The 25,964-nt window shown below is 41.5% G+C and overlaps 1 pseudogene; it reads right to left on the bottom strand.

Moving 5' to 3' along the window:
- Window positions 1-1,293: 1,293 nt before the first annotated feature.
- On the bottom strand, window positions 1,294-2,123 carry LOC115514974 (annotated as a pseudogene).
- Between the last annotated feature and the right edge of the window lie 23,841 nt (window positions 2,124-25,964).

The following is a 25,964-nucleotide window of genomic DNA, read 5'->3' as shown; positions in this document are numbered from 1 at the left end:
ACAGTCTTTACTTTCATGGAGAATATGAGTCAGTACAGGTTTTCAGATGATCGTGGCATCAGAAACACCTAGAAGGCTTAATAAAACACAGATTGCTTTAGACCTTCATTCAGAGATCTGTTGAGCAGGTGTGGGGTAGGGCCTGGGAATTTGCTTTTCTAACAAGTTCTTAATTGATGCTAAAGGTGCTGGTAGGGGACCACATTAGACACCAAAATAAATACCAATGAATGCATGATGGCAAGTTGTGATAAGTGTTAGGAAGGAGAAGAGTTGGAGAACTTCAAGAGAGAATGCCCTGGAAACCTACTTTGTGTTGGATGGTCAGAGAAGGTGTCTCTGAGATAGTGATGTTTAGGCAGCAGGACCTATGTGCTCAAGGACCCAGAGGAACTGAAAACATGGAGGAAAGAAGGGTTTGAAAGGAGATTGGAAAGCAGGTAGGGGCTAGATCATACAGGGTCTTTAGCCTAGTGGCATTCACATTGGGATATGCATATTCCTGGGGTGCGTGAAGAAATTCTAAGGGTGTGCAGGCACATATAGTTCTGAGAGAATCATCTTTAAATGCTCTCCTAAAATAGATCTACCCAAAGGCCTCATTTACCTGTCCTATCTCTTTCTGAATAAAGTCATATTTATTTCCTAGTGAATCTTGCTAGGGTGCCTTGTCCTAGAGTGTAAAATCATGTGGGAGGCGAAATAAGGAATAACTCAAAAGCTTGACGATGGTGTGGAAAAAATGAGTAACTCTTATCATGGAAGTAAACCCCAAATCTATTCTCAAGGCAATTGGTCTCCAGTTCTTGGTTTTCCACAAAATTGAAGGAGGCCCTAAATATCCAGTCAGCAGTTAGGGCTTTAAAAATGATATTTGATGATGGACCACTTTGTCATTTTGGTATGTAACTAGGAAGGACACCCTGGAATTTAGGGTCAACACTGTAAGAAATCTTTTATTTCCTCTATATATTTAGGTAGATGAAACAAGCACTTTTTTAGTGCTGACCTCTCTGGAAATGAAAAATTGGGAAAAGAAGGGATTCTGAAAACTGCCACAGTGTAGCATTAAGTAACAACAAATCATAGATACCTGAAGTGGGATAAAACCCAGTGTCATTGAATTCATTAAGAGATTCATTTCCAATACGAGGTATCTACATATTTAATAATTATCTCTAAGATTTATATATACTTATTGTCATGTTGACCAGCTTACATTTGAAATAAATCTTATACTAACACCAACCAGAATAACTTAAAAAATGTATCAGTTATTTATGCTGATAAGAATCAGTTATAGATTTTTTGGAAGTGATTTAGAACACCATGAAGATAAACTACATTTGCGAGAGAAAACACAGAATGGAGGTAGCCCTGGAGTTGAGGAACAGCTTTGATTTTTGGCAGAATTTGGGTGTCCACCACTGAATCACTTTGCTCTATGAGCTTGTCTTTCTCTGTCAAAGATTTCATCTTCCTGGTGTCTGGGCTCACTGAGATGCTGACTTCAAGAAGTCATCAGTGAGATGTTTTGGGATTTCACACCACTGATATCAGTTTTGGTGGGGGTGGTGATGACAAATTTCTTTTGTGTTCTATGTAGAGAACTGGATTGGGGATCAAAGGTCCAGTCACAAGTGGCAAGCCCCTGCTCAGATGCCTTGAGAAAATCACCCTCTTACTTCTGTGGTGCTGAGAGAGGATGATCAGAATGGTCCCGGGAGTGATTGTAGCTCAGTTTTTTCACCTGCTGTCTGAGGGGTTTTTGCTGTGGCTCAACAGCTTTTGAGGAACATCTTCAGTAGGATTGTGTCTGGGCACTTTGTGAAGTTTAACTAGTTGGTACCACCATTCTTGTTACCACCAGCTGGTTTTGTGACAGTAGCAAGAACATTGTCCTTTTTTTTTTCAATCCTGAATTTAGCTGCTATTTCCTCTTGTACATAGCAGATCAGGAATATTTGCCAAGTCCTTTGACTAGGATGGGATTTTGGTTGCACTGAGGCTTACCCTGTTGAGTGTTTTGGTCTTGAAGTTACACTTTTTAACTTTGCTTCAGCCTTCTTGGCTTCAGGTTTCTTTTCCTTCATATCTGGTTTCTCAGCCTTTTCACCTGCCATCTTGCAAGATGGGAAAGAGCCATATAATATATATTATATATATTGACCAACTTACATTTGTAATAAGTGTATATATACATTTATATATTGTACATATTTTAATATATATTAATTAATTATAATTATTTATAATATATAAATATTTATATATTATATATATATTTTTAACAGAACATCATGGCCATAGGAAAGTTTTAAACATTTCTATCTCTATCTATAATCTATATCTCTCTATCTAAATGGAGCTGGGACATATTATCTATGTACATATATAGCAGGAACATATTATAGGAACATAGTATAGAGAAGCATAATGAAATGATCAACAAAAAGACTTTGAAGCAGGAATGGGATAACTTTCTATTGTAAGTATAAAGGAAATAGGAGTTTAAGGAGAAAGCAGATTGACGTTCTAGTGTGCCTGCACATGCAGAGAAAAGGCTTCAAGACTGAAAGACTGGACTGGAGGTCTGAGATTGTGAGAAGGTTTCTGGAGATGATAGGATTAGCCTCAGGAAGAGTGGAGAAAGGAAAAGCAGGGCTGTGAGCATGAGGTCCAAGGTGTGAGGGCTCCTATTCTTGTCTTAGCTCTCATTCTAGTTCCTTGAATTTTGAGTGGGTATAGCTGCTCCCTTCTACTGATGCCCTGCCCCCATATCTCCTATTTCTTTTCTCTCCCCTTCCTACCTTCTACCACAAAATTGGTCAAATGAGTGTAGGATGGGGATGAACCTCAGGGAGGTTGAGATGGAGAACAAACATTAAATATGGTTAAGTTTGTGGATGGTCTTTTTCCTGTGTGTGTGTGTGTGTGTGTGTGTGTGTGCATGGTGTAGTGAGAAAAATAATTGCAAGAGAAACCATATCATGTCTGTTTCTCTTTTCCACTTTATGCTCTAAGATAGGTTTCTGGCTAGAGAAGCTAAGGAGGACTGTAGTTTTACCCCTTTGAATAGGGCAAGTCCTGGCCTCTGGTTTCTTCTAGAGATGGGAAGATTTTCTCTTTAGAGAAGGGAGTTCGAGTGGCAGAAATCCATCTGGACCAAGAATCGGAAGAGTTGGATTCAGTCCACGCTCTGCCACTTTTTTCTGTGACGTTGGAAAAAGCATCTATGCTCTGGATGCCTAGTTTATAAAGAACAAAATCGAATAAAGTGATCTGTATGTTTTGTCTCTATTCTAAAGTTAATGCTTATAAGTTATGAGAATTGGAAAGAGTTTATAAAAGCCCAGTAACTTGTTTTTCCTTATCACCCTGAAGGAGAAAAATTACAGTGAACTTTCTAGTTCAGTGTTTCAAATAAAAAATAAAGGAAGAGAAAAGAAAAGAAAAAAGGCATCTCCCACCCCCGCCCCCTTCTCTTTGAGAAACATCAAGAGCTACTCTGCCCTCTAATAGTTGCCTGGGTAGAATTTTCCATCTTAGCACAAAGCAGCTCGACCTGGTTTCAACTAATCCCTTCTCTGTATACCCCTAATTTAACAAGAGGAACTGGAGGAGTCAGACAGTGTGTGGGAAGACTGAAGAAAATAAGGAGGGTATAGAAACCACTAGAGATGGAGATAAGTTAAACATTCTGGCAAATTGTCACGGTGTATTGCTCATGCTGAATGGTTAGGCAGTTGGGAAGGTAGTTAAGAGAATGGCTCTAAATGCTTCATCTAATTGCAAGCAGCTGTCGATTAGTGGAGCTTGACCAACTGTTTTTAATTCCACTCAGTGGTGATGAAGAGAATGAGACTTTTAAGGGAAACTGGCAGGGGCTGTGTGTGTGTGTGTGTGTGTGTGTGTGTGTGTGTGTGTGTGTGTGTGTGTGTGTGTGCGCGCGCATGAAGTGGCTTACACTGTTTTAGAGAGCGGAGAGGGCAGGAACTACTAAGAGACTCTCTCTGAAACCATTGCAGGCTTTCATGATCATGATTTCCCCCAAATTTACCAGCATTTATTGAAATTTTGGCGGGAGGTAAACTTCTCTGTTATCCCAATTCTGGAATGATTTTTCATGGGGAGTGATTCATCCCCCGATGGTGAGTGGCTGGATGGTTTGTGCCAATACAGAAGCCATTGTTGTTCAATGTGGGCAGTAAATCTAGAATGAGAGGTAATAATGCCATTTAAGAGTCTTCTGCTTTGGAATGTTTCATTTCACTTTTTGAATTAGAAAATAAGAAAAATAAGAAAGTGGAAAATTTTAGCTAGTTTCCTGTGGTTGTAAAAACCTGCTATAAATTATCTAAATTTGAGAGTTTTCTGGAAGATAAAGTTGAGTTGCCCAGTGTAATCAGCCTGATACCTGTTTTTGATGTAATTCGGTATTTTATTTTTCCTAACAGAGTTAGTGATCTCTCCTAATATTTATTTTATTTGCTTTTATTTCTTGCCGTAAGTTTAAAAAAGTTATTTCAATGTTTGTGCATTGCAAACTGAAGAGACTATTAACTTGACTGAAAGCAAGACTTCAATGAAACTAGGAAGGCCTTGACGTTCTAACAGTAGCTGTCCAACTGGTCTGAAAATATGGAAAGGGAGACAATTGGCAGAAGGTCTCAGGGAGAAAGGGGCTATACTCCTTCAGTGCTAATTACCAGCCATGGTATTTCCTGAATTTTAGTGCCCTAAAAGAGAAAGTAAATTTCCTAACTAGGTACCTGTGCGAAGATTATCAAAAGGATATTCTTCACAACAGTGTTTAAAATGTTACACTTGGAAGTATCCTAAGTGTTCACAATTGGCATTAGCTACATAACTGACAGTGTTCATTTGCAGACAGAAAAATGTTGTGGAGGAATAGATCAATGACCTGGGGAAGTGGTCATAATGTATGAGGTGAAAAATCAGAATTAAAATGAGTCATTTAGTAAAGATACATAGATTGAAAATTGTGTGCTATGTGTGTAAGTCAAAAGAACAAAATGAAAACAGTTGCAACGGGATTACAGGTGATTTTTATTTTATTTATAGTTGCGTTTCCCCTAGATTTTCTGTAACATTAACTACTTTTATAATTAAAAACCTTATTTTAAATTGAATTTCCCCAAATGTCCATTCTTCGATCATGAAGGATTTTATTCCTTGTCAGAATGAAGCTAAGGAAGGAGATTCATGTCCGGCAAGGGAGGGAAAAAAATCAAGAGGGACAGCACTCAATAAACACCTAATTTTGTTTCTGATCTCGTGCCTGTTTGAAGCGCTCACACTTGTTTTGACTCAGCTAGATAAGTCAGCTCCTCTAAAACAGTCACAATTTCCACCAGCTGTTTGGAATGTTTGAGTTATGTTTTTGTTTTAGTGAACTTCACTGCCTATCCCTTGAGCTAGCTTATGAACAATTGTGAAGGAAGTCTTTGAGGCTGACACAGAGGAAAGCTGCTAATCTCAGGACATCCCCAAGGATTTGAAAAGGCATCTGTGCTGTTTCTGTTTTTCTTCCACGGCAGGTCTCTTGATGTCAGAAAGATGGGCCACTTCTTGGCCCCATTTTCGAGGAGTCCGTGACCACAGCTGTGCGCAGTGGCTCTGATAGACTCCTCAGGAGGCAACAGGCACATGTCACTATGAAGATGTGAGGGACAGACCCTGTGCCAGGTATACTTATAAACCTTTCCTGGCTTCTCTTTTCTAGGTAGTAATTCTTTTCCATGAGTTCAGGGTTCGTGAGGGCAGGAAGCTATTTATCGTTGGAAGCCACCAAAGGAGGGCTGCTGTCATTTTTGTCCAAGACTCTGAGACTTTCCTTTGAGCTAGAAGCTGGGAGGTGGGGGGGGGGGGGTTCTCCTCGTATGATGTGGCAGAGTTTCTGGAAACTGATTTGGGAAGAGGAAGCTGACTTATGTGGGAGTCACCATCTTAGCTGTCATTCTCTGGCACCCCCTCCTCCGCAATGGCTTTTGAAAAGGAAAAAAAAAATGGTGAAGCTTCTAGTGGGAGTTGGGATTTAGTTAGAAATATTCTAGAGTGAAGGTTTAGCTGACTTTGGAAGCTCATCTTTGCAAGTTACTACCTGTTTTAGTTTAGTATTACTTCCAGGGTGCCTTGTTCCCCTTGACCCCTCTCTCTCTTTTTTTTTTCCATTCCTTTTGGAGGCAGACTAATCAGACCCAAACTTGTTATTTTTCTTTTGAAGGCTCTTTGCAACCATTTAATTGAGTACCTGTGAGCCAGCCACCTTGCATGACAACCAAAAAAACCTGTTACAGAGTGCATAGTTATTTTACTCAGGGACCTCATAGAGAAGAGTAAGGAAGGCAAGGAAGCAGCGTTGAGGCTAAGTGCCATGCTAGAGAATTGATTTGTTAGGAAAAAAAATTATTCCATGGAGTCCCATGGGGCCTAGTAAATCTGTGGGCCTGGCAGTTCTGTCTTTCTTGAGAGAAACCACTAGAGCAGTTGGTTACTTAAACATCCTAGGTCAGAGTAATGCAAGGGTTTACTGTAGAATTCCATTAGTCAAGACTTTCCATGGCAGAAATTCAGCTCAAGTTCAGGGTTTTTTTTTTAACGTCAGGCCCTGCTAGATCCAGATGATGATGTCAGGAGTATGTCTCTTTCATCTCTTGGCTGAATTTTCTTCAGTATTGGTGTTCTTCTCTGTCACACTCTTCCCTCTGGTGGCAATGGCTACCAGAAGCCTCAGACTTCCCTCTTATTAGTTTGGCAAACTCCAGAGGAAAAAGAGGGTCCCTGTCTGAACAGTATCAATGGCTATCTAGGGCTGACTCTCATTAGACCAACTTGTGTCATGCCAGCTCTGAACCAATCATTGTGGGCTGGGTGTGGCACACACTTATTGCACAGACCTATGTTTGAGGCTCTTCCCTGTGCCCAGGGGGTTAAGTCTGTCTTATGTGAATCATAGGGCCGAGAATGAGGGAATGGTAGTTCCCCAGAGGAAAATGAGCTGTTTTCGGAAGAATGAATGAATGCTGGGTAGGTGCCACTGCAATAAGGCTCCTGATGTCCTTTTCTTGAAGAATTATTGTAATTTGAATGGTCCTAAGTTATCAGAGTGGTTCTAATAACCTTCAACCTCAATACAGAAGGGACTGGAGTTTTGCTTTTCTGATTTCTTGTTGCCCAGAGGCTCTTTAATTCCTGTGCAAACTTCCCCACTTCCTGCCCAGCAGTGAGATCTTCCTCTCCAGGGGTTTAGGAAAGGTGATCCCCTCCCCCAGCACAGTGGAGGCCTACTTATGTTTGTATGACTAAGAGGAGTGACTCAAATGTTTAGTGCAGTGGTTCTCAAGGTTGTAGTCCCCAGCATCAGTATCACCTGGAAACTTGTTAGAAATGCAAATTTTCTGGCTCCATCCCAGACCTACTGAATCAGAAACTCTGGGGGTCGAGCCCAGACATCTGTGCTTTAACAAGTCCTCCAGGTGATTCTGATATAGTCTCAAGTTTTGAAACCACTGACTTAGGGAACAGTACAATACAGACTACTCTAGGAAGACTCCAAGGCCTTTCAGATTTTTCTGCTTTATATTCTGCCTCCCTAGTCTTCTGATCCCAAAGGAAAGATTCTTCATTTATTTATGTCCCTTGCTGGAAGTGAAGAGATTATTATGTGCTTGGCATAGAGCTTTGCAATGAGTTGCAGCTGAGAGTCTCTCAGTAGACTCCTGTTGGCCACACGTCAGGGAGTGGTTGTTTCTGGAGATTCTGTAGCTCATCTTAGACAAAGGAACTTTGGAAATCTTTCTGATTCTCTGAGGAGACATTGTTTGACCTAGACCTGGCAGAGTTCTGCTGCTGATCAGAGAGTCTAGTAATCATTTAACATATGATACTGGCATAAATGCTGGGCATATGATTGCCCATAAAACATACATGCTTCCTGCCCTCATGGACCTCAAGGTCTACTGGAAGATAAAGATATGTAAATAGGCATTAACAATAGAGTATGGTTTGATGGGGAAAAATACAGGGTGTTTGGGAGTTCACTGCAGGCCATTTATCCCAGACTAGACTGTTCAAAGAAGGCTTGTCAGAGGAAGGGTTTTTTTGTTTGTTTGTTTTAAGTTTATTTATTTTTTTGAGAGAGAAAGAGCAGGGGAAGAGCAGAGGAAGAGGGAGAGAATATGTCCGCACAGAGCCCGACACTGGGACTTGATCTTAGGAGCCGTGAGATCATGACCTGAGCTGAAATCAAGAGTCAGAAGCTTAACCAACTGAGTCACCCAGGCACCCCTTGGGGGAAGTTCTTTTTCAGCTGGGACCTGAAGGATGAATATCCATTTTTGGCAAAGCAAAGGAGAATGCCAGGCAATGTATATAAAAGCCTGTAGTTGAGGGAGGATTTTGGTGGGCTCAAGGGACTAGAAAACACTGAGCATGGCTGGAGAGTAGAGTTTAAAGGGAGGCAAAGGAGAGGTGTAAGAACGTGAGATGGGCCAATTATGCAAATCATATTAATGAATTTGGACCTTATCCTCAGAGCAGTAGTAACCTATGGAAGAATTTTAGGCTGAAGAAGTGAGATGATGGCATTTGTTCCAGATTGAGTGCTTGAGAATAGACTGGGTAGATAGATGAAGTAAGGAAGAATGAAGATCACAGAGGGGAAGACAAGTCAGAAGGCTGTTGTGATAATGAAATGAAAGATGGTGGTTCCTTGGCCTTAGGATAATGGACATGGGGTTGGAGAGTGGTGGATTAGTTTGGGACACTGGGGTATGGTTGATGTGTGCACCAAGGGAAAGAGCATTCAAATGAGGACTCCTAATAAGGAGTAAATGGTGGTGGAATTTACTGATAGGAAACAGTAGAGGAGGCATAGATCTCTAGCAGAAAGCCGTGAGTTCAGTCTTAGACAAGTTGAGTTTGTACAGTGTTCAGGAGGAGATACCCAGTGGGCAGTTGCTGTCCAGGTCTAAGCTCAGACCAGAGATCTAGATGAGAGTAAATATTTGAGAGTCATCAACACATGAATGACCCTAAAGCCAAGGAGCAGATGAGACCTTCTGAGGAGAGTGAATGGGAAGAAAGGAGAGCTTAGAGCCCAGAGGATCTCCAGTATGAAGAACAGGCAGAGGAAGAGAAACCTGTGAAAGTGACAGAAGGGTGGCTGGGAGATGTCAGAGGACAAATAGCTCATGGAATATACTAGATGTCATGGAGGCCAAGGAAAGCAGGTTCCAGTGCTTTCTCCAAGCGCATGATTATAATGCTTCAGCTCGGTACCTGACTGAGCTCAGGCTGCGTCCTCCCTGGGGAAGTCCTGCAGGGCTACCCTTCATCTGCCAGAAATCTCTGTCACTCTTCCAAATGGGCTCATTCACAGAGTCTCTTTTCAGGAAACATTGCTTTCCTGTAATTATTTTCTTAGAGAGATAAAATGGCACTTGCTGAGTCATAATTTATTTAAGGAGACCCCATCCCACACTTTCTTTCAACTTGCTGTCTCTTTCTAAGTAAAGTCAATTAGATTCCTTACATATTTTCCTCTCCTTATCTTATCTCATTCCCATTTAAGGTCATTGTATTTCACCATGCCTCTGCCCCCCAGCAGGCTCTCAGACAGATGGTCACAGACAGATGTGCACTTTGCAGTTTAAGTTACCCAAATGTGGTGGTGGCAGCAGCCTGTCTTCTGGTACCCGCCCGTAATAGTGCTCTGTGGCCAATTCAAACCTTTAGCCGCTGTTGACTTCCTTGACTAAATTATTTTCTTTCTTCTCTTTTTCTTTCTGTCTCTACAGCTGGACACTCTGGGGAGTTACTTTGGCCAGAATTAGATATGCACAGCTGATACCTCCAGCTGCACATTCTTTGGTTCTTTTGGCTCCACAAAAGCTCTTGGTGTTCTTACAATTTATTCAAGTGGGGAGCAATAGGGAGAGTGGCCCACCCAGATATTCTTTAAAAGCATTAAAAATGGTTGTTAATTTCTGTAGCCAATACTGTCAGTTGAAGGAGGTAGGAATAGCTCAAAATCTATTGAGAGGCAATACAAATATAGATACGCTTGGCAATTCATATTTTGTCACTTAATTGTTATCAATAAAATGGATGTGGTATACTAGAACTACTTATGCAGCTCACTACATGAAAAAGATTGTCACAATATTTCATCTTGAGCTATGATATTGCCTGAAGGCCAGAGATTTAACCTAGTCTAACATGGCGAAAATATGGAAATTCATTCATGGGTTTAGGTATTACCTCCAGGCTGATGATTCCCAAATCCATTCTCTAGGCCTATCTTCTCCTCTAAACCTTGATGCAAGGTCTCCAATTTTCTACTGGCTCTTTTTTTTTCTTTAATTTTTTTTAATGTTTATTTATTTTTGAGAGACAGACTGAGCACAAGTGGGGCAGGGGCAGAGAGAGAGGGAGACACGGAATCTGAAGCAGGCTCTAGGCTCTGAGCTGTCGGCACAGACCCTGACACGGGGCTTGAACTCGTGAACTGTGAGATTATGACCTGAGCAGAAGTCGAACACTTAACTGACTGAGCCACCCAGACGCCCCTCCACTGGCTCTTTTGACCTAATGGTCTCACTAGCGCTATTTCAGAGTCTGTAGATTCCTACTGAGCTCTTTTTTGTCTTCTCCAGGCATACTTGCTCTTACATTTTTTTCTGTTGCCATGAGCTCTACTGACCTCTCACTCAGGGCCTCTGGGTCTTCTTTGGCTCTTGGTCACCTCTACTCCTGATGCCCCTTCGGCTGCCCAGGTCTTCCCGGTCAGGCCACCAAATCACCTCCTGCTTCTTTTCCTCTCACTATGGCCAGACTGGCCCAGACCCATAGATTTTCATTGTTCTGGGACTGTGAAAATTTCCTAAGCATTAAATGGGCTTTCTTCCTTCTGTTCTTCAATATTCAATCTTATAATCACAATGCTTCTCTATTCTAAAGAATTCTGTGGTTTCCTATTAACTCCAGGATGAATCCACCAGCTCTCCCAGAAGACTCTGTAGTCCTTGAATAATTTTCAACTGCCCTCTGGAATAATCTTACTCCAGCCACTGGTGTTTTATCTTGCTTCATTATTCTAGCTTATCAAAATACTTTTGATTCTTTCTGCCACAAATGTGTTTGTTACTCAGCTCACTTTTGTATCTGTGTATGTAACATATACATGTCCTTTGCATGTGATTTGGTTGTTGATAATTAGCATTAAATATGATAGAATAAGAACACAAGGATAAGCCCTAGAGATTGCTGTAGGATTGAATTTTTTGAACTGGAAGCTAAGGTTACCATTGATCCTGGAAAACAATCCTTTGCCTTCTACTGTATCTTCACCTAAACATTGTCATGGCTCTTTGAGCGATTCCTTTATTCATTCGTTGAGCACTGATTGAACTGTCCCTTTCTCAAACATAATCCTTTCCTCTCTGACTAGGTAAAGCTGTTTGGAATCCAATCTTTTATTTGTTTGTTTACATTTGAATTTGTCAAAGGTAAAAGCTGTTGATGGGTGTTGACTTCTGTGGAAAAAAGTTGGACACTTATTTTTACATCGAAGAAATAACTCAGATTTTTCATTTCTATATTGTTCTGGCTCCTATTGCAACAAAACCAACGCCACTCTAAACACAGTGGGCACAAAGCCATAACTATTTTTGTATGCTTTAAAAAAAAAATGTTTATTTTTTGAGAGAGTGTGCATGTGATTGTGAATGGGGGGAGGAGCAGGGGCGGGGGGGTGGACAGAGGATCCAAAGCAGGTCCTTGCTGAACAGCAGAGAGCCTGATGTGGAGCCTGAACTCACCAACTGTAAGATAGTGACTTGAATCGAAGTCAGACATTTAACTGACTGAGCCACCCAAGAGCCCCTGGTATGCTTTTGAGGCAGAAATTTGGAAAGGGCACAATGGGAATGACTTGTTTAAGCTTCCCCTTCCCCATGTCTGAGCTAGGAAAACTCAAAGTCTGGGGTTGATTCAACAGCTGGGGACTAGAATCGTCTGACAACTCGTTCACTCACGTATTTAGTGCCTGGGTGAGGAGGACTTGAAGACTAGGACTGCCAACTAGAGCATCCTTCATAGCCTCCCTGTGTGGCTGGGCTTCTTCACAGCATGTGAGTAGTGTCACTTCTTACCTATTGGCTCAGGGCTCCAATGATGACTGTCCCTGTGACCCAGATGGAACTGCATTTGTCATCTGTAATCAAGCCCCAGAAGTCACACAGAAGCACTTCCAACACATTTTATTGGATACAAGTGAGTCACAGACTGCCCAGATTCAAGAGCAGGTCATATAGACCTTACCCATCAATGGGAAGAACAATGAATTGGAAGATAGGCTCTAAAGTTGTCACAGATTGTATTGAGGAATCACTTGTAGCTACCAACTTTGGAAATGTGACCCAGGGGGTCTGGTGTTTTGTGAACTTTGCCAGCTTGTCCAGTGCAGGTAACTCAGGGTAAAAATAACTTAAAGAAATGTAATGATCTGGGCGCCTGGCTGGCTCAGTCAGTAGAGCATGTGACCCTTGATCTCATTCGGGGTTGTGAGTCTGAACCCCATATTGGGTGTGGAGATTAGTTTAAAATCTTTAAAAACAACAACAAAAAAGAAATAATCACTTGCTTCTGTTAACCAAAATTCAACCAGGGCTCAGTGTTTTTCAGGTTTGAGCTTTTTTTTTTTTTTAATAAAGATAAATCTTTATTCTTTTCATTATCTCTTTAATAGGTTAGAATTGATATTTTTATTTTTGGTATTTCTTTTAAGACTTAAAAAAGGTACTTCTGAGAGTTTCAACATTTGGCAGCTGGTAATAAGTGGGAAATGTCATTACATAAACCCTGGTTTGGGTTAAGAGGCAGGTGGTATTTTTAGGGAAGTCAGTGTCAACGTGAGGCTGCAGCCACACTGACCACCTCCAGCCCATCTGCACAGACATTTCTGTCTCCCGCAAGTAAAGCCCCCTCCTTCTGCCTGCTTTGACTGCCTCCCTGAGTTCCCCTTTTTTTTTGGCCTTGAGTTTCAGCTTGACGAGTTGTCAAGAGGACTGGGCCACTGGATTCTACCTGTAAGAACTTCAGAGGCTGTGTCCATGAAGAGGAGCAGTTTTTTGCAATTATATCATCTATGTTGACATTCATTAAACAAATAACACACTGAGAGCCTTTTATGTCCCAAGCGCTGTGCTAGGCAATATAATTATAAAAAGTGAGCAAAACCAGTTATAGTTCTTGAGTTTATGGAGCTTCCATGTAAGGAAGACTGAAGTTGCAACTCACCCAGCTATGCAGGAAAAGCTTATGCCAAATGGGTTTGACATTGGGAGGCCAGGGAAGGTCCCCTGAGGAAGCAACAGTTGAGCTAAGAGTTGAGACATGAGTTGGCGTTAATCAGGAAGAGAAAGGAAAGTGATCCAAGGAAAGAGAACAGTGTGTGGAAGGAGAGAACAGGGTGAGTTGAAAGGACTCAGGATGAGAAGGATGGGGAAGGACAGTGTGAGGGGAAGAGACAGTGAGGAGGAGTTGGGTGAAAGGTGTAGCTGATAAGGAGGATAGGAGCCAGACTGTATGAAGCCTGCAGAACATGTTCATGGTGTATCAGTCAGGGTTCTCCAGAGAAATGGAGCCAATAAGAGATAAATATATCATTTATGTATATAAACAGAACTAAAATAATAGATAATCTATATCCCATTATATATAATGTATGTCCTATATATATCCTATAGCTAATAAGTATATTATAATCCTATAAATGAGATAATCTATATCAATTTAGAAAGCTCGAATATCTGAAACTTATAAGACAGACTGGCAGTCAGGCAGGCTAGAAACCGAGGCAGGAGTTGATGATGTAATATTGAGGCAGAATTTCTTTCTGAGAAAGAATTTCTTCTTTTCTAGGAACCTTTGGTTTTTGCTCTTGAGGCCTTCACCTGATTGGATGAGACCCACTACATTATTGAGGTAATCTCCTTTACTCAAAGTTGACTGTAGGTGTTAAGCATATCTAAAAATGTCTTCACAGCAAAACCTAGATTAGTGGGTAATTACTGGGTACTATAGCCTAGCCAGGTTGACACATAAAATTAGCCATCACACATTGTGAGGAGCTTTGTCTTGATTTTAAGAGTAATGGAAAACCCTTGAAGGAAAGAAGGGAGTGGCATGGTTAAACTTGTATTTCCCAAAAGTGCTCTATGCTGTCAGAAGAAGGTTGGTGGATGTGACCGTCACCAGGGTTCTTGTGATGTTCATAAGGCACAGTAGATCATTCATGTATTTTTCACTCATGGATGTGGTGCCCTGGCATTGAATTGGTCAGATGCTCCTCCCTGGTATGCCCTTACCATCTTGAAATTACCCCTGAGGCAGGACTTAACATGTTGTTTTATTTTTTGTGTTGGCTTTTCTCTCTCAATGAAACTGGAAGGTTTTTAGAGGCAGGAAATCGGTCTTGTTCACCTGAGCATCCTTAGTGCCTAGGACAGTGTCTGGCACATGGTATGTACCCAGAAAGCATTTGTGGATGAATGAATTTGGCTGAGTTTCATGTTTTCCTCAAAGTGCCTCATGAAGAATGAAGGAATAACAGTCCTATCAGTAGCTCTCAGTAGCAGAAAACTAATATTAACGTGAAATTATTTATGTTCTCATTTCTAGCTTCCTTTTCTGGCATGATACATGGTTGCTGTTGTTGTTGTTGTTGTTGTTGTTGTTTTACTTTGCATAGATTGCCCATTTTAGGGTATAATTTTAGGATATAATAATTGCTTAAATAGACTTTTTATTTTGAGATAATTTTAGGTTTACAAAAAAAGTTGCAAAGATGGCATGGTAAGTTCCCATATGCCCATCACCCAGTTCTCCTAATGTTATATTTTGCATTACCCTGGTACATTTGTCCAAATGAAGAAACTGAACTGGTACATTACTACTAACTGAACTCCAGACTTTATTTGCCCTTCACTAGTTTTATCCACTCATGTCCTCTTTCTGTTCCAGGATCCAATTCAGGGTACCACATTGCTTTTAGTCATCATGTCTGTCCAGTCCTCTGGTCTGTGGCAGTTTCTCAGTTTTTCCTGGTTTTTCATGACTTTGACAGTCTTGCAGAGTACTAGTGAGGGAGTACTGAGGATACTGGAGTATCCTCAGAATGTCCCTCAGTCTAGGTTTGTCTGATGTTTTTCCATGAGTATTTGGAAGAATACCACAGTGGTGGAGTGTCCTTCTTGTCATATCCTATGACAAGGTACTCAATATCCACATGATATCACTGCGGATATTAACCTTTATCACTTAGTTAAGGTGGCATTTGCCAGATTTTTCTATGCATCTATATATATATTAAGCTAAACATGAGTTTATACTAGTGTTTCTGACTATAATCCAGCACTACATGGGTCCTTGTAGTATTCTTTCCTTGCTTGTCTGTAACTGCCTCTCCAATAAAGAAATCTGGTTCCCACTGTCCATTTAATTTATTCAACCATGATATAAATATAAAGCAGTTTCAGAATTGTTTACCTGTACCCCTAGGAGAAACACATTACAGTGTTTCACATTACAGAAACACATTACAATTATATTACAGTGATAATAGTTTTTTGCTTTTAATATAACCATTTTTATAAGGAAGTAATATTACGTAGAAGTTGAGAACAGTCTCTAAAGCTAGATTACTTGGATTCAAATCCTGGCTCCATCATTTATTAGCTGAATGAACTTGGATGAGTTACTGTCTTCCCAGTCTCATCATCTGTAGAATGGGGATAATAATGGTATTTACTTCATGGGGTTGTTTGAGGATTAAATGAATTAATGTATTTAAGTGCTTAAATATTGTGTGGCATATAGTAAGCACATTTATGTATTAACTATCATTGTTAGGGAAGAAATAAAGTCTCTTTAAAAAAATTTTTTTTAATGTTTATTTATTTTTGAGAGAGAGAGATAGAGCGTGAGCAGGGGAGGAGCAGAGAGAGAGGGAGACATAGAATCCGAAGCAGGATCCAGGCTCTGAGCTGTCAGCACAGAGCCTGACATGGGGCTCGAACTCACGAACTAAGAGATCATGACCTGAGCTGAAGTCGGACACTTAACCAACTGAGCAACCCAGGTGCCCCAGATAAAGTCTATTTTAATTGCCACTAGTATAATAGTATATACATCGGGGCACTATATACTTTTGAATGGTAGCATCCTTTCTATTCTCTTAACTATCTTCTTATAGCACAAAGCAAATGGGTTTATATCTAACTTCGTTTCTATATCTGCTTTTATTCAGCATTCATGTTATTTTTCTGTGTGGAGTTAATTTGTCATTCATCTCTCTATCAGTTTTTTGTGAATCAGAAAACATAACATTTAAGTCCTAGATTTTTATTTTTATTTAATAAATAAATACCTCCTAGACATTAGCCTTCTTCAAATCATAGATCATAGCCCTTTTAGAAGTTTGTGTCCCTGGCTTCTAGGACATTATTAGAACAAGGAATGATGGATTTAATCTAGCTATTGAGGAGTCCAGCAGTCTAAACTATATGTTAATTGCTGGCTGTTCATTCTGAAATTAAGCATGGTTACTCTGGCGTTATCATTGCTTGGAAAATCATAGGTTTTTGTAAACCTTGAAATAAGGTGGGGGGGGGCTTCACTCAAAACATTTATGATAAGGTTCTATTACTGTTATTAATTTTGTACAGTGAACAGCCATTGTTTCTGCCCAGCGATAGTCCACGCTTCTGGGCAGGATCATGTGTTACCGGCATTTTAATTAGGCTTCAATGAACCCAGCTGCAACTGTGTTAGCAGTCTCTTAAACTATTTTTCATATTTGGGGTTTGATAAAATACAACATGTATTTCCCCCACTATTTTCCCTTTATGCTAAAAAAGAAAAAAGAAAAAAAAAACAACCAAAAACAAAAACAGAAAACCCACATAAACCAAAACCACATACACACAAAGGTACATTAACCTGACATGGGGCTACTAATTTTTTTCACAGCTAGAAATTTTTGAATCATTAGAATAAAAAATTGAACCAATAGCTGATGCCTAATCCTTTTAGTCATCTTAGCTATTTTACAAAATATCCCTTCCCTTAAAAATAGAGCAAGCAACACTTTGTTTAGCAAAAATAACTGAAAGCAGGAATTCTCTTGCAAATTCCTAAGGTTCAAATGTGTTCTTTTTCCTTATTTTAATTATCATAAGGCATTGTCTATTTCAGGATTGGTGTTTGGAACTGCAGTCAAATATAAGGGGAGTTGGTCAAATCCATGTGGCCCAAAGTGAATGGAACTCATTCAGATACCTGAGGAACCTGCAAAGGGTTCCCTATGGAACCCTTTGGCTATGGATCCCTATGGCTAACTGAAATCAGTGGCCAGACAATTGAGGTCAAAGCCGCTGACCATTATCACTTAGCAATGACCAACAAGTGACTTTCACTTTTTGCCCGCCATCAGAGACTCAGGCCCCCAGTTTCTTCAGCAATAGTTGTTTTGGGAGAATTAACCTCTATCCCACTCAGCTCTGGTTTACTCTTTTTACAAAGGTGGACGATTTCTTTCTATGGGATACCCCATCTCTTAGGTCTCCATTTCCTTTCACGGAGAAAGTGGTCCCAAATACTTTCCTTGGCTCTTTTTCTCCTAAGCCTGATACCTACCTACCCTTGTTATAGCTGAGGGTGCTGTGAAGGGTTGAAGTACTTTTGGTGTTTGCAACTTGAGTAAAACACAGCAGAAACCAAGAATAGGCAGCATTTGACACCCAAGTCTCTGACTGCCTGGAAAACAGATGGAGCTGAGCGCTCTGCTGGGGGATGTTTAAGTGTGAGAGGCCACACGATCTGTGCACAGCTGGGCCGCCACAGTGGTTAACCTCCCACGGGGGAATTGGTGTGTGGTGGGCAGCATTAGTTACCAGGGGAAATGATTTGGCCATTTCTGGGGATTTGTTGTAAAATAGAGCTATGTATATAATACCTTTTATTGAGTTGCTCAACACACTTCATAGAACAAGAAACCTTCCTGCCAAGGAGCAGGTGTCTCTACGTTTCACCGACAGGAAAATAGACTAGGTTTGCGTTGGCCTCAGAGTCACTCAGAGAGTGGGAGGGTCTAGAAGTAAATGTGGCCTATGACAACTCAGAGCCTGTAAACTTCCAGACCTGGCTTGCTACTGGGTCTTCCTCTTTGGGCAGGTTATGAACCAGTCAAGATGCCCTCTTAAGTCAAGAGGCCACCAGCACCAGAAGCCCATCTAGATAGTTGTCTGGAGCCTCTTTTATTTTTTATTTAAAAAAATTTTTTTATTAAAATTTTTTAATGTTTATTTTTTTGTGGGAGGTAGAGAAGGAAGGAAGGAGAGAGACAGAGCATGAGCGGGGAAGGGGCAGAGAGAGAGGGAGACACAGAATCTGAAGCAGGCTCCAGACTCTGAGCTGTCAGCACAGAACCTGACGAGGGGCTTGAACTCACAGACCACGAGATCATGACCTGAGCCAACTTCGGATGCTTAACCGACTGAGCCTCCCAGGCACCCTGTCTGGAGCCTCTTTTTATCATCTGTCCTAGCTTCCCAACGTTCCCCTGGCTTCAGTGTCTGCCTCTAGCATCCTTAGAGACACCTCTTCCCCTTAGGCGCTTCATCATGGTTACCAGGTAGTGGCTTCTACTGTCGGAGGGAGGGAAAGTGATCTTGGCTCATTTCCCCCCTTAATGAAGTAGTGTTTTATGGAAAGAGTTCTCCTTCCATTGCCCATAACTAAATCGAAGACACATTGTTATAAGTATTATTTTGAGAGAACATTCCTATTCCTGTTATATCTCAGAAGTGACCAATTGTAGAGCAGGGTTCTGGGATTACAGTTTGTCAGCTCATGGGAAGGAAGAACAGGCTACTGTCTCCTTAGCCAGATGGTGATGAATCAGTCCTGACCTGGCCAGACCCAGACTGCTAGGCAATATGGGTCATGACAGAGTAGGGGAAACCCAAGCCACAGTCAGATATAAACCTTTAATCCTAGATTTCCAGGGAACTGCTTCTCATGCCTTCTCTGCTCTAGAATGTAGAAGGTGGAGAGGCAGGTGGTAATGTATGAGGGAGCAAGACGGGCTTCAGAGTCAGCAGATCTGAGTTCAAGATCAGTGTAAAATGGCCATTAAAGACCTCTAATTTTCAGGATTGTTGTAAAGATTAGAAATAACCTGTGCATTGCCTGGCACATGTTAGTTGTTTGATTAATAGTAGTGATTTCATAATGATTGAAAAACCACTGGCATACCAATGATGACAGAGTGTTACAGACCAAAGAGCTTAATTAATCCAGTTCTGTTTCTCTAGAGTCCATTCAAAAAAAAAAAAAAAAACACACACCCACACATAAAACTTTCTTTAAACTATTTTCTTCTCATAAAACTAATGCATGTTCAATGTCAAGTGTTTAAAATTCAGACAATTCCATGGTTTTTGTTTTAGTGCATTTCTTTCTTCTATTTGTGTATTCAAATGAAATTCACTTTAGGATCCAAATATGGTTTTATATCCTGGTTTTTCATTTAATATTATGAGAAAGGGCTTACGTCTCTCATTTTTATGTCCCACGAAATTACTGAAAACGTTCTCTTCGATGGAACTATGCCTAATGTGTGTGCTTACCCTACCCAGCAGCAAATTCCTAGAAAAGCGTGAGAAGTCTTTGCTAAATGGAATGTTCAATTTTATAACTAAAAGGAAGCACAAAACCAAAAAGCATGCGTTTAGTGACTGGTAAGGTCAGGGGAAATGGTGAGCTAGCTTGACTGTTCAGAAGGCATATCTAAAAGAGTTTGTTCTGTACTATGGAACATCTCAAGCATACACACAGATAGAGAGGATAATACACTGAGCCTTCAGGTCTCCTCTAGCCTCAACCATTATGAGCATAGGGCCAATCTGCTGTCACTTCTCCTCCCACTTGCTGTACCACCCACAACCCCTCTACGTGATTTTTACATAGATCTCAGACACCTTTTGGTTTCCCCCGTGGCACACTTTAGAGACTGATTCCATGTTGCTTTGTGTTGTCAGCTTCACACTCATGGGTGATATGGGAAGAAGCCCAGGTTTTAGAATCAGACATACAGGTTTTTCAGATCAAAGCCCAAACCTCGAATTAGCTGCCATGTGGGAGAAGCCAAGGCTCAGGCACCTCAGCTGCGAAGTGGAGCTGATGCCTCTTGGAGTTATCAAAAGGATGAAAGGAGAGGATGTATAAAATCATCTACCAGTCCTCCTCAACTGATAGGTGCTCCACCAACATCGCCTCATTCCTGTCATGTCCAGCCTCTTTGCTACTTCTGAGAGCTCCTACCTGGGACTGACCTTGACTCCTGCCCATTGGACTCCCTGATGCTTGCTTGGACTTTGACATCTTTGTCTCTCACAGCAGGTTCCTGGTCTTCAAATCCCTGTACTGAAAATTTAAGCTGCTTTATTTGTGAGCCAAGCTTGACAGAACTGGAAATTAACAGGGCCTCTACCACTCAGTGACTGAGGCCCCAAATCTGGCATGTGCAGTCCAGTTGAGAACCCTGGTGTAGCCTGCATCCTCTCTCTTCCCTCATCAGACTGAACTAGTTTAGTTTCTGGAATTATCTCTGTTTTTGTCAAGGGCTTACCTGCATTTTTCCACTGGGTCTGGAATTGGCTCTCCTATTGTTAGAAGGCCTGATTCTGTCCTGGTTGATTGTTTGAGACAGAGTCACCTTCTTGGGGCATGAGCTCTTGGAGGGCAGCATCTCCTGAAGTCTCCATGGGTTGCAGGAACGAGGGCATGATTAAAATGGCATGTGAAGCCAAGGCTGAAAGTTGCCAGTGGGATGAGTGGGGCAAGGGCTGAGGCAGGATCAGATTGAGGTGTAGCGGCACTGGTACTTCCCTTAACAGAGTTCAATACTTTGGGGAGGAGCAGGCACTTAGAAGGCCCCCATTTAGTATAAGAGAGGGGAGCTGGGTTGTGCAAGGGGTCTGCATATGGCTTGCCTTTTGGGGAGGGCTGAGGTTGGGTGGTTTGGGCCTTGACAGTGGTATGTAGCTCCTATTCTCTACAAATCTGGCTCACCCTCTCTAGATGCAATAATGAGGGTGGTCTTGCAGGGCTATGCTGTTTGTCCATCAATGCACTTCCTCTTAATTTCACCTGTTGGACAGCTGGGACTCATATGGTCTAGTCTTTTTTTTTTTTTTTTTTAATTTTTTTTTCAAAGTTTTTATTTATTTTTGGGACAGAGAGAGACAGAGCATGAACGGGGGAGGGGCAGAGAGAGAGGGAGACACAGAATCGGAAACAGGCTCCAGGCTCTGAGCCATCAGCCCAGAGCCCGACGCGGGGCTCGAACTCACGGACCGCGAGATCGTGACCTGGCTGAAGTCGGACGCTTAACCGACTGCGCCACCCAGGCGCCCCTCATATGGTCTAGTCTTAAAGTGCTGCATTAAAGAAGCACAGGGCAGACAGCAATTCTCATCTTGCTTTAAGACTCTTGCTACCCTTTGGGAGTTTACCAGGACACATTTTACAAAAGTTCTCTTTTTTTCGTTCTCTGCCTTCTTCTCTAGCCCTTTCACATTTTAGGGAGTCTTTCCCTATTCCCCACTTCCCAACTCTCTAGCACATTCGCTTAGTGTCTGATATCTTGTTCTGGGATCCTCTCTCCTGTCTGCCTCATTTCCTCCAGCACATGGCTCCTGATTTGTCACACTGTCCACCCTCCAGCCAGTTTAGTTCTTCTCTGGTTTTCCCTAGAGAACATGTTGGTGTGGCTTTGGTCTTTCCTCAAATAATGGGGAAGGAGGAAGAAGCTAAACAAGAAATGTTTTCAGGCTCTGTTAGCTAAGGGGAAGAAAAGGACCTTTATTTTCTTCCATCACACAACTTTCACCTACTGTCTGGTGTCCCACTCACTCCTACCCCTCCTCATTAAACATGTCTGAATGAAACGCTTTACTTTGCCAGCTGCCCTTTTAGGGTAATGACTCCAGGGACTTTCTGCCTGGGTCTGTCCAGCCCCACTGTAGTCTCAGTGTGGTTTTTGGCTGAGTCAAAGAAGCTTGTTACAGATTTATGCTGAAGCTCTCTGAAAGAATCAGACAAGCTCTAGGCCCTCCCCTCTGCAGGTCACTTACCTTGAGTTTTGTTATCTGGGTTTCTGCCCTAGATTTTGTACCTAAATTCCTGCTGTGGAAAGAGCCCACTGCATAGTCTCTTGTTTGGTCTGTGAAGGCCTGGAATCCTGTTGTGGAATTCCAACAGGGTAACCAAAGCTTGGTACCAGCTTCTTCTTCTTCTTCTTTTTTTGGTCTTGTTTTCATTTTTATTTATTTTTGACAAATAAGAATTGGATATATTTAAAGTGTATAATGTGAAGTTTTGATATGTGTATACATTGTAAAATGATTACCATAGTCAAACTAATTAACTTCTCTATCACCTCCCATAGTTGTGTGTGTGTGTGTGTGTGTGTGTGTGTGTGTGTGTGTATGGTAAGAACACTTGAGATCTACTCTCTTAGCAAATTTCAAGTATATGCTACATTACTAGCAACTATAGTCCCTGTGCTGTACACTATATCTACAGAACTTTACTTAAGATCTTCGATTGAGCTTCAAACACTTTGTAAGACGTGGCCACAAGTAAATTTCCTATCAGAATTCCAGAGAGCCATGTTGGGTTAATAGTCATTGCGTTTATTCCTTTACCTCATGTAATCTCAGTAACTGTGGTGATATTTAGAGGTGAAATAGGTGAGAATGAACACCTCTGGGGAAAAATATTCTGAATAATTTGTAACTAAAAGCAAACTCCAGGGGTGCCTGGGTGGCTCAGTTGGTTAAGTGTCTGACTTGGGCTCAGGTCATGATCTTGTGATTCATGATTTCAAGCCCCAGGTCGGGATCTATGCTGACAGTTCAGAGCCTGGAGCCTGTTTTGGATTCTGTATCTCCTTCTCTCTCTGCCTTCCCCTACTTGTACTCTGTCTGTCTCTCTCAAAAGTAAATATTAAAAGAAATGTTTAAAAAAAAATAAAAGCAAACTGCAATATTGTCTATGGGTATCAGCTTTATTCTACACTTTGATTCTTAATAATCAGTCAACTATGATATAATTGAAAGTTTATACCCTTTGATCAATAATGATCTACATTTCACCTTTTCTCCCTATTCTCCCAGCCTCTGTGCTACCGTTTTACCCTCTGTTACTATGAGTTCAACATTTTTTTTTTTTTGCTTTTTAGATTCTTCATATAGGTGAGATTATGTGATATTTGTCTTTCTGTGTCTGGCTTAAAATTTCTCTTAGCCTAATACCCTCTAGGTTCATCCACATTGTCACAAATGGCAGGGTCTTCCTTTTTTTCTGGCTGAATATGTATATATATGTGTTGTACCTATATGGGTATGTGTATATATACACACATATGTAGGTATGTACATATATACATCTATGTATATAGAATTGCATATTCTTATCCATTCATCTGATAGGCATTTAGGCTGTTTCATATCTTGGCTATTGTAAATAATACTGCAGTGCTCATTTGGGTGCACATATCCCTTTGAGGTGGTGATTTTATTTCTTTTGGATAAATACCCAGAAGTAGGATAGCTAGATAGCTGGGTTGCTGGATCACATGGCTGCCTGCTTCTTTGAGGCTGCTCTTGGCCTGCATTTCAGAGGCTACTGGGCTCTTCCCTCTCGTTGGGCCATCGCTGCTCTCTCCTGTTGTCCTTCTCCTGCTGACAGCTGGGCCTGCAGTCGGGTGCGTGTCTGCATGTTGGGAGTGAGTGACATCTGTGCACCTGCATCTGGCATTCGGTGCTTGACTCACTGTTGTGCTCAGTCCCTCTTGGTGTCCTTCCTGCTCCAGACACAAGACCATTCTCATTTGCAATGCTGTTTTCTTATTGTTGATAGCTACCATTTCTAAGGTGCCTCTTTTGTGCCAGGTGGTTCCTTCCTGTTATCTTGTTTACTCTTCACAAAAACCCTAAGGAAGAGGGTATTATAAACATTTTGCAGATAAGAAAACTAAGGCTCAGAAAGGCTTAATAACTTCCTCACTGTTTGTCCCTAAGTAATGATAGAGCTGGGATTCTAGCTTAAAAAAAAAAAAAAAAAAAAAAAAGCCTAGGAAAGTTAAAAAAAAAAAAAAAAAGAATTCTTGGAATTTACCAAAGAAATCCTAATTTGTAGGTTTGGTGTAGGGACCAGGGAATATATACATATTTTAACGACTGCATAGATTTTTAAATCCATTGGTCCATGAACTGTCCTTTGGGAACAATGCAGTATATGATTCTTTACTGAAAAAAAGCTAGTTATAGCCTTTGTGGGTCTTATTTCTCTTACTACATAGTGTAGCTCATTTAAGAAAGCGCCATTGGGGCGCCTGGGTGGCGCAGTCGGTTAAGCGTCCGACTTCAGCCAGGTCACGATCTCGCGGTCCGTGAGTTCGAGCCCCGCGTCGGGCTCTGGGCTGATGGCTCGGAGCCTGGAGCCTGTTTCCGATTCTGTGTCTCCCTCTCTCTCTGCCCCTCCCCCGTTCATGCTCTGTCTCTCTCTGTCCCCCCCAAAAAATAAATAAACGTTGGAAAAAAAAATTAAAAAAAAAAAAAAAAAAAGAAAGCACCATTGTATGTAACACCCGTTGTACGTGTTTTGATCCTTTCCTCAGAGACACCCATGGGATATGTCCGCAGTCAGTCCTGGGTGGAGGTTGTAGTCTCAGAAAGCATAGGGACCAGATGAGACCATTTGTCTTGAGAAACAGAAAGGATTGGCAGAAAATGAAAGAGATTGCCTTACATTTGTTAAAATGCTGCCGATGGTCTTAGGATATCGTAAGAAAAGCCTGGATGCAGCATGGTAAGAAGCCATGAACTACTCAGCTGCATTTTAATTTGAATAATTGTCGGCTGCAATACCAGGAGGGAGGGTGATGTATAGGGCTCAGGAAAAGACAAGCCAAGTAATAAGAAGTGTGCACAGCTGTATTTAGACAAGAGCATATTCTATTTCAGGGCAGCCAGCCTCAGTTCTTGGTGTAGAAACCTCCCATGGATGAGAAGTGCACTCTCTAAGACTGTTTCCCCCAAGCACTATCCCTTAACAATGACCAGCTTCTTGTGATCTAAAGTGGAGCTCTTTAGCCAGCTGATCCATAATGGATCCACAGGACGGCTTACCCAACCAGGAAAAGGAAACCACTATAGATCGGTGGACTCACTTCTCAAACCCGGCCAGCTCATTAGTTCATTTGGGTTCTGCTTGATTGATTGCTGTCTCATGGGTTTGGATAGCATGAGCCAGTTGCTTAGAGAATGATCCCCATTGGCTGAACCTATTGAAGCTGAGTTTCTGAAGACTGAACTCCGAACCCACCATGGCTCCATCAAGTACTGATGCCTGTGAGGTTTAATCTGGAACCACCTGCCAGGCTTTCTTTTTTTCTTTTATTATTTTCTTTTTATTTTAGAAAGCTTGAGCAGCAGTGGGGAAGGGACAGAGGGAGAGAGAAAGAGAGAGAATCTTAAGCAGACTCCATGCTCGGCAAGGAGCCTGACACAGGGCTCAGTCTCGTGATGGTGAGATCATGACCTGAGCTGAAATCAAGAGTTGGCCACTTAACTGACTGAGCCACCATGCCCTGCCAGACTTTCTCAGCTGAAAGAAAAATCATTTGTCAAGGCTTAGGGGCTTCAGGGTCACCCAAAGGGGTCTGGGACCTCTATTGCCAGTTGATCCTATTCCTCAGACACTAAAAATGGAGGCTTAACTTTCCTCTTAAGGAGTATATATTTGAAAAATATATTCGAAAAATCCTGCCTTTCATACTAACCAAATGTAAAACTTGGTACCAGTATATG

The sequence above is a fragment of the Lynx canadensis genome, chromosome B2 (genome assembly GCF_007474595.2).
Source record: "Lynx canadensis isolate LIC74 chromosome B2, mLynCan4.pri.v2, whole genome shotgun sequence".
In the NCBI taxonomy this organism is placed as follows: Eukaryota; Metazoa; Chordata; class Mammalia; order Carnivora; family Felidae; genus Lynx; species Lynx canadensis.
The sequence above is the reverse complement of the archived record's forward strand: the minus strand, read 5'-3'. Positions and strand labels throughout refer to the sequence as shown.